Source organism: Ambystoma mexicanum, chromosome 1p (assembly GCF_040938575.1).
Source record: "Ambystoma mexicanum isolate Mex_15411 chromosome 1p, UKY_AmexF1_1, whole genome shotgun sequence".
Lineage (NCBI taxonomy): Eukaryota > Metazoa > Chordata > Amphibia > Caudata > Ambystomatidae > Ambystoma > Ambystoma mexicanum.
In genome coordinates this window covers 1,454,109,424-1,454,123,211 of record NC_090921.1, presented here as the reverse complement: position 1 = coordinate 1,454,123,211, position 13,788 = coordinate 1,454,109,424, and positions in this window count along the sequence as shown.

Here is a 13,788-nt window from a genome sequence, read left to right as displayed (position 1 = left end):
TTTTACTGGCCTCTATTACCCGCTCTTGAGCTGCTACTTGTTTGTAGAGTCCATCATTCTCCTCACAGAGGACCTCATTATCTCGTTGTGCTGCCTGTATAGTTTGGGCACCATCAGCCAATTTTTGTTGTAGGAGGTGAACCTCCCTTTTCTGCACATTTAGAGCCTCTATGGCCTGTTCTAACTCGAGTTCCATTTGTTTCCTATGTCCCATTAAATTATCATATTCTTCTTTTAGGCCTGTCAGTCCCTTAAGGTCTGACTCCCTTCTCTCCAGATTGGTTTTTAAATTACACATTTCCTGGTGGAGGGCCTCTTTCTCCTGATGCAGAGCGCCCCTTTGTTCAGAAAGGTCATCCCTTTGTTGTGCTATGGCACCTCATTTTTGGCGTTCTTCATCAAATTCTGCTTGGGAGTGGAGGTCTTTAATAATGAATTTGTTATTCTCCTCTTCCAACCTTTTGACCTGATCTTGCATCATGGCTATTTGTCCTGAGCAGACCCTGTTATATGTTAATTGTTGAGTCAGCTCCGGAGTCAACCTTTTTCTGACACTCTACTCTTAATGCATCTAATTGGGCCCCTTGGTCTACATTATTCTGTTGTTGGTGAACCAATTCCTCTTTTAATTTTTTAATATATTTCCAGATTCTGCGTCCAAATATTGGCTCTTCTGTAATTTTTGTTCCGCTAATTTTAGCTCAGTCTGAATTTCTATTTTCCTCATGCTTTTCCTGCATCACTCCTATATGCAGATTCATATAGGCCGCAATTCCGACAATTTTAATCTGCTCCTCTTTAATTTTTGGAGTCATGTATAACTCGCTCAAAGCTTGGTGTAATAGGCCACCGTCTTGCCATGTATCCATGTCTATGGCGGTGCCCTGTTGCGCTATTTCTTCTAGCCAGACTTTTTCATCTTGTTCTGTCCATTCCCCCCTGACAAATAGTTTATGCAGAAGGTGCCCCCTAGCTATATGGAAGGGTGATCTGTATTCTATTGTTTTTTGCCTATTTTTAGGGTTGATTTTACTTTAATTTTATACACAAGCCTGGTACTTAGGATTTTTGTTTTGGGGAGGCGCTTCTACAGTATAACCCAGTATTCCTATTACACAAAGTATCACTACCTTGCAGGTTAATCTGCTGTGTTAGGCTGTCACAGTGAATAAACAAACTCAAATCCCGAATGAGCCCCCAATTTGTTAAGGATTACAATCGGGCGTCACACACCAGACCAGGGCACTTGGTCTTATCCTGGGATGTGGCGCTCAATAAGAATGCTTTTTCTTTAATTTCAATATATTCAAATTGAGCCGATACCCGACCCGTCTCACACCCCCTTTTACACCCCCTTTTACAAATACCCTGGATCACAATGGACCATGAACCAGGCCGGTTGGTGAAAATATAATATTTATTTTAAAATTCACAAAAATCACACAAATTTTAATATTATTATTACCAATGGAGTGATAATTACTATAAAAACTACTGAACTACACTTGGTTAACCTTCCACATGAACATATCCAAAGCACAATTGAATAGGAGCACTTTTTCAATTAGGATAGATAGCACCCAAGTTAAGGTTTCCCCCTGCAATATTCCCTCAACCCACAAATAATTGGATAGAAAGAAGCAGCAGGTAGCCAGGAATAAGAGGCAGTAAACAGAATCAAAATCCAACCGTGCCCCACAAAATAAGAGGCAAAGGCCTAAAATGACACTCGGTTTTTGACAAATAATTAGTTATATGTGTGTTTAAATAATGATATACTTATGTTTTATCACAGAATCAGGGATGTTATATCCCTACCAACCATCAGGCAAGACATCACAAAGGCGTACCATTCACAAAGCAGGTTAAAATTGAAAACACAGTGCAGCCGAATTCACACAAGGAAAAGTAGCATTTACACTTTTTCAGCTTTAAAGGTCAAACGTTTTTTTCAAAAAACGGGTGAAAAACACTGAATTGGAATGTGGGTTTTGGGCAGGGGGATAGATGCGCAGCACAGGGACAGGAGGGCTATAGCTGGTGAATTGAGAGAGATTTGGAAGGTATAATGAGGTTCGTTTTTAGGAAAATAGAGCACTTAATAAGAGAACATCGGTTTTAAAATTGAAAGGCAAATTTTGCTTAAACTAAATTATCTAGACTATATTGTGAAAGAAAGCCACGGTACGTTCAAAGATTGATTCGCGACGTCAACCTTTTCCCGTCGTGTTCATATCTATGTGGGAATTACTTTAAATTATTCCAAATTTGACTAAGGAGTTACCAGATGAGCTGGATGAAAGAATGGCACTGACACTAGAAAACAAGAACAGGGTGCACAGAGAATTAGATCAGTCTAGACAAGTTATCAGGTATGGATAGGGTTGCTTATAGAGTGGAACACAGACAAAATCAAGATGGGGTAGACTATGTGTTATGGGATGTGGGATACTCACAGTCTGATGTTAAATTTGGGATTTGGAACAGTCAACCGGGTTCTGGACTCCAGGGCTCTGGTCAACAGGTAGCAGTGAACTCTCCTAGCAGAACAGCTGAGCCTGTCTGGTCACCGGATAACAAGGACAGCTGGATGGCAGGGTTGCAGCGGGCATGCAGTTAGTGGGCAAAGAGCCTGTCTGGTTTCAGGATGCTTCCCAAAAGAATATCACAGCTTTTCTCTTTGGTTATGTGGATTGTTAGTAGGATTTTCTTGATTGAGGCCTTGCTAGGTTCTGATTGAGGCCTTGCTAGGATGGTCAGCAATGCTTTTGCCTTGCTGGGATATGATCAGTTATGCTTTGGCCTGGCAGTGGGATCTGGAATCTGGCAGGATGAATGTAGAAGTTCAGAAACGCAGGCGCAGGAAATTCAGGAAAGACTTAGTAGAGTTCTGTCAGCCACCCTTTTTTATAGAGCATGGTGATATCATAGAATTATATGGTAGGGCGGGCTTAGCTAAGCACGCCTCTAAACAACTGGATTGGTCAGGGGTGATAGTTACCGCCTTACTATCAGCTGGTTGGGTTTCAAGGGCGTGATGTCAGATTTATGATGTAAGTTTTACAATGTCCAGAACCTCCCACAGTTACTTTAGCTAAAATCAATTTTTGACATAAATGGCACATTTGTACAATTGTGGCATCTTAACAAATTACTTAAGCAGGTTACATATTTTATGTAGCACATGCCAGTCTACCTCTGCAGTCTGTATAATAACTTTTTACATTCCTGCGAATTTCTGCTGCAAAAATAACCGTCTTCAAAGTTTCTGTAACGCTCACCTGATTCCCACGGAGGCGCTGGTCTTGGCAGGAAGGTGTCTGTGACTCGAAAAGTGATGTGCAGGACTCGATTGGCTTCTGGGGTCGAACCTCTTCGCACTGTGTGTCGAACTCGTAGGGTGAGGTTTCTGCAGGTGAAAAAATATGGGGGTTAATGGTCTGGGTTGTCGAATGTCCCTCTCTCTCTCTCTCTCTCTTCCTAGCTTCTCCGTAGAGCCCCCAGGTCAACGTGCTCACCTTATATAGGTGAATGCTGGACTCTCCATCTGCGTCTGGTGCAGGGTGCCGTTGCCAGTTCCTTCACTGGTGAAACATACGCCTCTTGAACTCAGAGGATCGTTACCGTCGTTAACTGCACGAGCGGTGAGTTTCCAGACACCTTTTGAGTCTTTACAGTCTTTAGGTGCGTGGCACGTTAATATTGAACAGGACTCTGTATAATGCTTTTCCCTTTTGTCTTGCAGGACTCTTGAGATGGAAGATGGAGTGAGCACCTGGAAATGCGTAAGTAAATGCAAGCGCTCTAACTGTCTTTTTCCCTTGCAGCTTAATTCGTGCTGAAGAGACGCCGGAGTATTGGCAGGCGTTCTATTGCGACGAGCGCGATGGGCGTAAGTAAATACCTGCCTAATGTCTCTTCTTTTGTCTTTCAGAAGTTGGGTTGCAGCGCCGGAGTCCGCGGAATGCCCGTAAGTAATAACAATGCTTTTGTCTTCACAGGCGGCGATGCAGCGTGAAGAATTCCGGAATTCGCGGAGTGCCGGTAAGTAATAACAATGCTTTTGTCTTCACAGGCGGAGGTGCAGCGTGAAGAAAAGGCCGCAGCCGATGGATCAGGTGAGTAAGCACTGCAAGTAAAGGTTGCCTTGCTAACCTGTTGTTTCTTCTCTTTGCAGGTGCTGCTGTTGACTGGATACAGGAATGGTAAGTATAATTCTTGCAGGTTCAGGATCGAAAGAAGAAAGGCTGGAACAGACTCGGTGAGCGTTCTGCTGCAGATGCAGAATAATGCGAAGCACGTTTCATCTATCGGGTGTGGTTTAAATAGCCTTGGAGTGATGAGGCATCTTCCTCCACGGCCCCGCCTAGGTAAGAAAAGAGTTCCAGTTCCAGAAGAGTTCCTGTGCTGTATCCAGGGAGTGGAGCTTGCCCCACCCAGGTAAGAAAGTAGTTCCTGTTCACAGAGGACTTCTAAGTGGCTGGTAAGTAAGCAGCATGGTCTGCTGCAGGTAAGTCCACCCAAGCACCTTCACACATATTATGAGCCCGGCGCTTCCAGTGCCGGGACCGATGGTTTTGATGAGCCTGGTGCCACCGGCGCCAGGACAAGGTCCAAAAGGTCCCAGTGGGGACCGGCTGGTGCCTAGGATTAGGGTTAGGGGCCTGCTTCCAAGGACGTTGGGCTGGTCCTGGCTCCTTGGAAGCAGTGATCATGACAGTTTCTTAATAAAATAGTCTTTTGAAACAAATGGGCTGGCCTTTGTCCTTCACTGGACCATTTTTTTCTCTTCAGCTACCACCAGCTGTCACTTCATCCCATTGTGGGGATGGGCGTTTCCCAGTTTGATTGAAGGTTTTATGGCCACTTCTACTTCACAGATTGGTGTCCCAGAAGTTCCATTGTAAGAAGCCTCAGCCCAGACCCAAGTCTGCCGAGGTAGCAATTAGCATGTGTGTGTTCTAGTATCTACTGTGGGGGCCTTTGTTGCTGGCACCCCCAAGCAGAAACCTGTTCCTTATTTTTTTTTATTTTTTATAAATCAGAATAAAGCCTGTTGAATAAGATCTCTCATATATGTTTCGCAGCACAAACCCCTTCACCTTGCTAGATAATGGCAGGGCCTTATCCAACATACACTTTTAAACAAGTATTTTTCTTTGTTGCAAAAGTGAATTTAAACATGTGGTAACTGCTGGAATTTTTCTTTGCAACTCTGGTTTTTCTCTTCCCTTTGAAATCCCACATTGTTTTGTAGCCATAGGTAGTTTCTTGTAGACAGCAATTTGTTCAAACACAGATGTACTGAAATTGACCTAGGCCCAGATAGGGCGCTTTTGACGCACTGATCTTTCATATTTTCTATCCAAAAAATAAAGCGTTTCCTGTGTAGCTGAAGTAAAGCTTCTTTCGATTCCTTCGGAACGTAACGACAGCCTGTCATTCAAGGATACTGTTCTTGTCTGCTGGAGCACAATGTGAATGTGAATGGGCATGGCAGGGTCTCCTTAATAAAAGTATTGTGATGAGGAATCAGAGGAAAAGAGCATCAGAGCAGCATCATTTTTAAATGTAAATATTTCCATTTTTCCAAAGGGAACTCTGGGCTTGCAGCAAAGCAGCGCTGCTTTTTCACTCCCCTTCTTTTCTACATGTAAGCAACCTAGTGGCAGGCTTTCTCAGGGTGCCCCCTTGTTCCATCCTGCCCCATATGTGTTTGGCAAGATGGTGCAGCCATCTTTTTGTTGCTGCAAAATGAAGTTTTGGTGTGAGGCAGTGGTGCTCAAAGGAGCCAGTGCAGCCATTTTTCTGTTTCTGCTGAACTGCAGCCTGGTTATGGATGCGAGTACTGCTGAGTGGGTAAATATATCCCACAGGTAACCCATTAAACTGTGTTTGTGATATGATTGGGGTTTGCAATGATATCACATGCACCAGGAATTACCCGTAAGTGCATGTCATAAACTGGTTTGGATCAGGTCCCTGCCCTTTGTACACATCGCCTCTCACTTACTGATAGATTGGATGGCTCAGTGAGTTCCCTGGATTGGTCCTGCTGGGGTTGACGATGACTGTGGTGGAGCGCTGGGAAGAGGATCAAACTAGATCATCCAAAGGAAGCAAACATCACAACAAGGCTTCTGGATGTGAACCTGTGGAAGGATCATCAATGGTGGAGCAGATGTTGCATCGCAAACATGCACACCCACATCCCAGCGTGTCCTTTGTGCAATGATTTGGCCCATGGAGTGTTCCATGACTCAGCAGATGGACATGGATATCTGTCATGGTTGCTGGTAGAACTCCAATCGAGCACCGGCAAGCAATCCTTGACTGGTCACCCCCTCTACGAGCTTGCACTGGACCTGCCGCGCTGCCGGTTGCACTCATCTCTCTGACCTGCTAGCGGGTGGGTTTTGGTAGGGGAACCATAGTCAGATGGGAAGTCCTGAGCGGCTGAATCTGGAAGCTCAGGGAAATCTGGCTGTTCTCAAAGGATGCCTCCCCACATGTACAGGGGCCTGCCACACTGGACAAGCTCACAGCCATGGTTCAGCCAGGCCTCCTCCACAGGTGGGTGTTCAGGTTCTGGCTGCACACCACTGTGGATGAGGGGTGGCCATGCTTGCCCGTGCAGTGGGAGAAATATGCATGTGACCAGGTATCTTTAGTTTGGCCCTGTCCGGTTGTGCTAGGGTTTGAAGACCACAGTGGTCCCACCCAAACCCCACCCTACTTGTCTCTGGCCCTCCTCACCTTCTCCCTGAAAGGGGAGCAGCAGGACATGGTTGTTGAAGGATGAGAGGATTGGTCTGGTTGTCTGGTGGTGGTGCTGCCTGCCCCCATCACTGTGGGAAGCCCCTGTTGTGCTGCTGCAGAAGATGGCGGGTGGGCTTCCCAGGCTGAGCGCCCAGAAACTGTTGATTTGAAAACCGCAATGGTCTTGGCTGACTCAAAAGTGGAGAAGATAGATGGGGGTGCAGGCTGTCTTGCTGTGTGGGCAGGCGGGACAAATGGCATTGTGTGCCCCAGTCTTCCTGCATTTGCATGTTTGGGCTGATGTCTGGACACAAAATGTGCCTTTGACTCCTGGTGGTGCGTCACTCAGCTTGTGCATCGATAAAGAAAGCAGCAAGCTGTGAGAATCAGTGTTAATTGCAGGACACATTGATGGACACTCTGAAAGCACCTGTGCCCCCGTATACTCCCTGGAGCTCTGTCGGTGGGTCGCTTGAATGTCAATAGTCTGGGGTTGTTGCAGGTCCCCCATTCCCTTCATCCCCTAAGGTCAGACACTGATCAACATATCGCAGGATCCACGGATCCATGGTGCTTGGTGCTGGGGCATCCTGGCTTCCCCGTTTCCCCACCCCGTGGGGTTGGCAGGGCCAGGCACCCAGTGTGTCCCAGTGGTGGCGGCTGTGGCATAAAAAACTGACACACCGTACCCTAACCCGGGGCAGCTGGCCATGCAACGTATCGCTGTCTGTGTTGTCCCACGTCTGCTTGCATGGTACAGCCCTGAAGTGCAGGCCTTAGACTGTGTCTGATGGCCAACCCCCCCCAGGCATTCTTTGGTACTGATCGGAACAATGCACACACGGCTGTACCAGAGGTGCTGGGCCCTCAAGCCAGCTGCCTGAGCTTTGGCTCTCTAACCATGACCTTAGATCAGATGTGGCGATACACTGAATTGAGGCATTTGCCTGCAATGTCAAAAAAACACTAGCTAACTGAGTGGAGCCAGATTGGTTCCACCTCCTTTAACCTTCTGTGCCCCTTCTCCTCTTCTGTCTCACCTTGGAGTTCTTAATGGTAGGCTCTCCGTCCTGCAATCTCTAGCAGGGGCGTGGTATGCACAGTCTTTTCCAGGACCAAGTTACTTCACTGATCCTGCGGAGCTGTTGCTGCGTTTTTGAATAGCTGGATTAAGCAGGTAAGTCTCTATGCCAATGGATGCTTGGTATAGGTGCTTAATGTCCTTATTGCCCAAGTTTTAACCTGTGTTTCTCTTTTCTTTCAGGCACGGTCTTGAGTGGTTTTTGGATGAAGATTAGACTCTTCCTAAAATGCTTAGCAGATTTCCTGCAGGTGAGTATTAGCAAGGGTGAGTGGCGCTGAATGTCTGTATAGCGGTTTCTTTTCCGTGCGCAGGCGCGGCGCGGCTCCAGGACGGCGATGGGAAGAACCACTTCAATGAAATTCCTGAAGAATGCAGACCCCAGGTGAGTATTGGGTGTCTGTGAAGATACCTTCTCTGCAGGTGCAGCGGCCCAGAGAGCAGCTGAAGGCGCGGCCGATTGGATGGAATACTGCAGGTAAGGCCTTCGTTGCTGTACTAACTCCTGTTCTCTTCTTTTCCTTTCTCAGGTGCCACTGGATCGGGATCTTAGGACGGCGTGGCTGTAGAAGTTCGAGTACTGAGCAGACATGGTGAGCGTAACGCTGCAGGAGTGCAGAACAACGCAAAGTGTGTTCTGCCTGTGGGGTGTCCCTAAGCCACACCCTGCAATCTCAGGTAAAGTAGTCCCTCAGCCACACCCAGGGTATACAGACAGGCTCAGCCCTATTAGGCTGTGAACGTAGTCTCATGCAATTAGCACATGTTATGAGCCAACGGCGCCAGGACTGAGTCCAGAAAATCATAGGACACACTTTTGGGGCTTGATAAGCCCCTAAGGGTGCCAGTGACTGGGGTAGGCCCATAGGCTCCAGAGGTTTGGGAGTTTGTACCATGACAGCACTCCCCCCCAAGGTCCCCCTAAAGGTGAATTCTTCCATTGGTCCTGGTTTGTTCGGATGATTACAATGGAATCTTTTTAACAATCGAGGAGCATGAATGTGATCACTAGGGTCCCACGATCTATCTTGCGGTCCATATCCTTTCCAGTCTATTAAGTAAAATAGTTTTGATTTGATTAATTTTGAGTCTAGAATATCCTTAACTTCAAATTCAGGTTCTCCTTCAACCAGGATTGGTTTTGGTGGTTTAAATACTCAGGTTCCTGGTTGCACTGGTTTCAAAAGTGAGACGTGAATCACGGGGTGAATCCGCATGTGTGGAGGCAAGTCCAATTTCACAGCTATCGGATTAATGATGACCTTGATGTTGTACGGACCTAAATATCTGGGGTTGAAGGTACGGGTTCCCTTTACTGGTATGTGTTTTGAGGCCAGCCAGACTTCATCTCCAACTTGGTACTTTGGGGTTTCATTTCTATGAACGTCTGCCGATTTCTTGTATCTTTCTTTAGCTAGTCTCAGATAGTTTGCCACCTGTTTAAAGGCTTGAGTGATGGTAGTGTGCAAACTCCTTACAGCTGGCATTTCTAGAAGTTGAGGCGGGTCAAGATTGGAGGTTCGCGGGTGCATCCCGTATATTGTACAGAAAGGACTCTGCCCCATGCTGGAATGTAAAGAATTGTTATAGGCATACTCGGTTATCCACAAAACTTCTTTCCAGCTGCTTTCTGTTTGGTGTAATATACATCTTATGTATTGCTCCAAAGTTTGGTTGGTCCTCTCGGTCTGACCATCGGTTTGGGGATGGTGCCTGGTGTAAAGTCTTACATCGATTTGAGCTAACTCACAACACTTTTTCCAGAAGCGTGAGATGAATTGACTGCCACGGTCTGAAATCAGGATGTAAGGAAATCCGTGTATTCGGACTGTCTGTTCTAGGAATTCCTTAGCCAGGATTGAAGATGAGGGTAAGCCTTTCAATGGGATGAAATGGGCAACATTGGAAAATAAGTCCACTACCACTAAAATGGTGTTGAATCCATTACAAGGAGGAAGATCAGTAATAAAATCAAGAGATAATGTATGCCAAGGTGTAGGCGGAATCTCCAGTGGTTGCAGTAGCCCTGGTGCTCTCTTGTTATGGGCCTTGTTTTGTGCACAGACTCCACAATACAGTACGAACTGCTTGATCTCCTTACGCCATGTTGGCCACCAAAAGTGCTGCTTGATCTTGGCTTCGGTTTTAGCGATTCCAGGATGTCCTTCTACCAATGATTCATGGTAATTTGAGATTACCTTTTCCTGAAGTTCTTTGCTAGGCAGATAGAGACGTCGGTGAAAATAAGGTAGATGGTTTGAAACTGAGCGGTGAATACTTTTGGTTGGCCAATCCTGCAGAATGTTATTATCAACGAGATGTGCGATTTCCTCATGGATGTCATCTAGTGTTAGAAATGTTGTTATTCCTAGGATTCTTCCTCCAGGAATGATGGCCACTGGGTCGGGGTTTGTGCGTTCATCATCTACCCCTATATGGGACATCTACCCTTACCATTTCGACAACCAGGTCGGTAAGTAATTACAAAGTCGAATTCAGCAAAAAATAACGCCCATCGGAGTTGGCGAGATGATTGAGCCTTTGCCACCTTCAGGTACTGTAGATTGCAGTGATCTGTGATTACTGGGATCGTGTGCCTTGCTCCTAAGAGATAATGCTGCCAAGCTTTGAAGGCCACCTTGATGGGCAAAAGATCCTTGTACACAATGGCGTAATTCAGTTCTGGTGCTGTGAATTTCCGTGACCAAAAGGCCACCGGGTGAAGTTGACCTGTTTCGGGATCTTTTTGCGAGAGGACCCCTCCCATTGCCAAGCTGGAAGCGTCAGTCTCAACCACGTAAGGTAGATCTGGACGAGGGTTTTTCAGGATTGGAGTCGAGATGAATTTTTGTTTTAAGTCCTGGAAGGCTTTCTCTGCCTCCTTTGACCATTGAAAACATTTGTTCTTTCGCAGTAGAGAGGTGATGGGATTGTGAGAACCACCCACGCCAAACTCAGGGTTCAGTTGATCGCGTAGTGTAGCCGTAGAAACCTTCCAGACAATGCAACTCCCAATAGTACAAAGGGACTATTTTGGAAGGGGAATTGCCCAGAAGATTATGTGAGTCGGAAGACAGCTATTTAGACAAAGAACACAATATCAGGAATTGGGTTCATGAAATTAGTCATAAACAAGAAAAAACGGTTGTAGATCAAACAGCGTACTCACGGAGTGATTATCTCTGGGCAATGATAGCAAATCAGGCAGGACAGGGGGCCAGGATATCCAGGACATACGTTTCGGTGCTTGACAGGTGATATCCTAGTCGTTGGACAGAAGATGAAGGAAGTTCGTCCGATGAAAACTGTTCCAGTGAAAGGGACAATCCAACCTAAACCTATACCCACCGGCACGCGGACGCCTAGTAAACAATGTCCGTGAGTAATCTGAGTTACTTGTGATCAGTTCTGATAAACTTGGTAGGTCCGAGAGTCAGTACCGTGAAGAGCAATAATCCAAGACGCCTAATCAAGAAAATGCCAGACAAAAGAAGGGTTGTTCGTTCCGAGGTCAAGTAAACAGGTAGATCCAATACAAGGTTTAGGGGAAGTTCAATAACAATCCGTGAGGCAAAAACAGGGTCCAAGATCCAAGAACAAAAGGCCAGACAAGAACACAGAATAGAGCTCCAAAATAGAAAATTCAGAAGCAGCGTTCCGAAAGCCAGGCAGAGATTTAAACTATTCACGTGACCCAGCGGGGAACGTCGCCATGACGTAACCGTGCACGAACTTGCTCAGGCAACCAACGTTTCCACGGCAACCCCCAGCGTTGTCGGATACTCTGGAAACGCTTCGGTTCCGTGTGTTTTGGAATTGTAGAACGTGTAGTCCTGACGTAACGTTGGATGGAACGGGGAGCAGACGCTGGTTTCTTGACAGGGATGCACTAGTTGCGAAAAGCCTGGAATGAAGCGACGATAGATGTTTGCAAATCCGAGCATACTCTGAACTCCTTTAATTGAGGTTGGAGAAGGCCAGTTGAGGGATGGCATCAACCTTTCGCGAATCCAAGCATACACCACGAGGGGTTAGGACAAATCCAAGGAACTCCACCTCAGTAACATGGAAGAAGCATTTTTCTAGTTTTGCAAATAATCTGTGCTGTCGAAGATTGTCCAGAACAGCACGGATGTGTTTCACATGTTCTTGTTCAGAAGGGGAGTATACCAGAATGTTGTCAATGTATACTACGACACACACATCAATCAACTCTCGCAGGACATCATTCATGAAATATGGAAACGCCGCTGGGGTGTTACAAAGGCCAAAGGGTATCACTTAGTATTCAAATAGCCCGTATTTGGTGCAGAAGGCGGTCTTCCATTCGTCCCCTTTCTTAATTCGTACCAGGTGGTATGCTCCTCGTAGGTCTAACTTGGTGTAAATTCGGGCATCTTTAACTTGATCCAATAGTTCTGGAATCAAAAGCAAGGGGTAACGGTTTTTAACAGTGACTTGGTTCAATGCGCGGTAGTCGATGCAAGTCCTAAGGTCTTCTTCCTTCTTAGGCACGAAGAATAAGGATGAGGCCACCGGGGACTTAGACGGGCAGATAAAACCGTTAGCCAGGTACTGGTCTAGATACTTTTTTAAATGCAGATTTTCAGGTTCAGTGAGCGTATAGATTCAACCGCATAGAATCTGTGCGCCTGGTATAAGGTCGATCTGACAGTGTAAGGTCTATGGGGGAGAAGAGTGTTGGCTTGATCCTTCTGGAAAACATCCTGATAGTCTTGACATACCTGAGGTAGCTGATTAGTTAGACTCATGATCATTGTCACTTTTTGACCAAAGGTCCTTTTGCTTGATAACAAGTATGAGCACATTCGACTGAGAAGGTCAGCCTCTTAGCACGCCAGTCGATGCAAGGATTGTGTAATTCTAGCCATGGCATTCCCAGAATTATTTGGAATTGTGGAGCCTTGATTATATCGAACCCAATGGCTTCCCGATGTCCGTCTTGGCACAAAAGTGTCATCTCTGTCGTTGAGTGCGTTACCGGACCCGAAGCGATCTCAGTTCCATCGACAGTGGTGACTAAGTCTGTGGTTGCCTTTTCACAAAGAGGAAGATTCATCCTTGTAGCCAATTCTTGATCCATATAATTACCGATGGCTCCGCTGTCGATATATGCTCTGACTGCATGCATTCGAACGGCTGTTGGTGATTTATGAGGCTCATTGGCAGGGCTAGGTGCGAGGTCTGGCAGTCCTTTTTGCTTGACAAGCAGACCTCTACGCTTGTTGGGCGGGGAAGTTTTCCGGCTCTGGCTCTGCCTCAACTTTGCCAGCAACCCCTACTGCTTTCTTGGGTGGTTTCGCTGGGCACTCTCAGAGGAAATGGCCGGCTGACCCACAATACAAACACAACTGTTGTTGTCTTCTCCTATCTCTTTCAGCCTTGGACAACGGCGCTCGCACTCCTCCAATCTGCATGAGTTCGGCCATGTCGGTGGTCTTGGAAGCATTTTTCTTTGGGCGCACAAATACCCGAGTGTCCATTCTAGCTCGATCTGCCTTACGGTTCTGCAGTCTATGATCAAGCTGGACCACCAAGTCTATGTATTCAGCACAGTCTCTGGGTGGGTTGACCACTTGAGCTAAAACATATTTTAACTCCCCTCTCAAACCACGGTAAAACAGCTTTGTTCTTTTGTCATTCGGCCAATCGGTTTCCACTTCCAGTCTATTAAAGGTTGCAATGTACGTTAACAGATCTTGGTTGCCTTGACGCAGAGACAAGAGTTCATTATCCAATGCTTGACCTTGGGAGTGGCGGGCAAACAACTTCTCCTTGTCCAGTTGGAACCTCTGGACGTCTAGCAAGATGGGATCGTCCCGATTGACTAGCGGTACCGACCAGTCTGCAGCACTGCCACTGAGATACGAAAGATAAAAGGCCACCTTAGACTAGTCATTTGAAAACACTCCTGGCCTGCATAGGAA